The sequence below is a fragment of the Elgaria multicarinata genome, chromosome 2 (assembly GCF_023053635.1).
Source record: "Elgaria multicarinata webbii isolate HBS135686 ecotype San Diego chromosome 2, rElgMul1.1.pri, whole genome shotgun sequence".
Taxonomy (NCBI): Eukaryota; Metazoa; Chordata; class Lepidosauria; order Squamata; family Anguidae; genus Elgaria; species Elgaria multicarinata.
The window spans coordinates 183,847,226-183,849,482 of NC_086172.1; the positions used below are offsets into that span (position 1 = coordinate 183,847,226).

General features: G+C 53.8%; 1 long non-coding RNA gene across 1 annotated transcript; it reads right to left on the reverse strand.

The window, feature by feature from the left end:
- Positions 1-499: 499 nt before the first annotated feature.
- LOC134413633 (uncharacterized) lies at positions 500-1,876 on the reverse strand. Its single transcript, XR_010026556.1, has 4 exons — positions 1,789-1,876; positions 1,627-1,664; positions 1,112-1,149; positions 500-578 (listed from the first exon to the last, which is right to left on the reverse strand). It is a non-coding gene; the product is annotated as an uncharacterized LOC134413633 (long non-coding RNA).
- Between the last annotated feature and the right edge of the window lie 381 nt (positions 1,877-2,257).

Here is a 2,257-nt window from a genome sequence, read left to right on the forward strand (position 1 = left end):
CGTGTCCTTCCCACTGCCACTACCGTGATCGCCTGCTCACGGGCGTAGTGGCTCGCTCGTTGCTGCAATCTGCCACCCCCCACCATGGCCAGCCACTGCCTGAAGTGATCCAGCATACTCTGGTCCCCGGAGGAGTCCTCATGCGTTCCACAGGCACCACGCAGACGCCTGCTTTGGATGTTGGGAGGAGCAGTCGTCTGTGGGGCGCCTGCAGAACACAAGAGGACTCCTCCAGGGACCAGAGTATGCTGGATCACTTCAGGCAGTGGGAGACCATGGTGGCGGGTGGCTGATTGCAGCAACGAGCGAGCCATTATGCCCGTGAGCAGGCGATCACGGCAGCGGCAGCGGGGAGGACACGAGTGTCCACTTCCCAGGCAATGCATGCTGTATATGTTGTATGTATTTTTCATTAAAAAATAAAAAAGGAAAAAAGTAATGAGAGAGAGAGAGAGAGAGGGAGAGAGAGATGAAAAAGAAGGATAGAAGAAATGAAAAAGGGAGAGAGAGAGAATGGAAGAGGAAATAGAAGGAAGGGAGGAAAAGAAGGCAGGAATGAGCATCTTTTCATTCTTTTCCTGCAAAAACAGAGACATTGGAGAAGTGAGTCCACGAGGTTTCTACAGGGTTTGCTCCATTGGAGCGACTCCCCATTCCAACCATTTCTCCCCACTACGCTTGTCTTCCCCATGCAGGGGATTCAGCCATAGGACTCCTCACCTGCAGCCGGAAGTCGTTTGGCCCAGCCACAGACTTGGGCCACCCCACTGACAACGAGGCCATGGGGCTGGGGGAGGTGTGCTTTGGATTTCCACGGGGGTCTCCGATCCCAGCACTGACCTGACCCAGGGCTGCTTAGCTTCAGCTGGCGGCCTTCGTGAAGTGCCTTCAGGCCATGCCCTGAGCCGTATTCACCCTTCCCCAGGGATTCCCACAGCAGCCCTGTGAGGTGGATCAGAGCCCACAGGAGTCTTGTTCGGGCTTTCAAGCTGCCACTTACCTCTCTATATATACATGGCCAGGACAGGGGGCCACACCACAGAACCCCATCCCCACTGTGACATTTTCCCTCAACGCATCTGAAATGCAGAAGCAAAAGAAAATTCCAAACCTTTTCTCGGCAGGCTCCTCATTTTTTGGCTTCCTCTTCTGAAAGTAAAAGTGTGAGAGAGGAAAGTTAGTAATGACTGCTGAGGGGCCTCCGTGGTTTTCTGTCTATTCGGACCCCCCTGGGAGGGGAGCCCAAGGGCCCAACGATCCCCCTTCCCAGGGGCCGACACAGCTTCCGCCTCCCTGTGTCCCCCAACCCTTTTGTGGGAGGCAGTTGGGTGGGTGCGGAAAAGAGCAGCAGCGTGGCATCTTGCTCCTTCAATAGCCCTGGACACACTTTGTCACCGTCCTGCTGCAGACAGTGCTGAAAACAGGGTCTCGCAGAAGGGGGCCACACAGTGGATTTCCCTCCCCCTCCCCATAAATGGCAGCCCGGGGGGGCCCAGGGTCGGCCTCAAGGGCTTCCACCGATTCATGGGGTGAGTTTGGGAAGAGCCAAAGAGCGTTGTGAGCAGAGAGCACAGGGCTATTGATTGCTTTACTGCTTCCCCTTTGTAGCTCAAAGGGGCTCCTCACCTTTTTCTTGACACCTTCCTCCTGAGGTTCCCTTTGGTCTAAACAGAAGGAAATAATGAAATCAGGCAGGCATTTCCTGCTGTAGGACCAGTGTTCCCCCTCATTTGATGACTCTGGGGATGATGGAGGTGGGAAAGGAGATGTCAGAGAAGGTGATCTTACCTGAGCAGGTTGTTGTGCCGTTGTTTTCGTTGATGGCCCAGCTCTTGGTGGAGAAGATGGAAGGGACTGTTTCAGTGGAGGAGATGATGTTGAAGGTGAAGGACACGAGGATGCAGAAAGAGGAGAGGATGGAGAAGGAGAAGATGGTGGGGAACAAGACTCTGGTGATGACGGGGATTGGTTGGATGATCCCGAGTCCTGTGAACATACCAGTGCAGAAACTTTACTTTGGTCTAGAGTATAATTGATCACTTCCCAACTTTCACCACTCAAGCTCCACTACCTGTATGTTCATTTGGCTTAGGGGCTTTTGCCCTTGGGAAAGTCAGGGAACACATTTGGCCAACACATTCATCAATTCTCTCACACACACACCCCGGAAATACCTCAGCTTCCTTCTGAGCCATAATGACCAGGGAGAGGGGAGGAAACACCCGCCCTCCCACCCACAGACCCCATAGCTTATGCA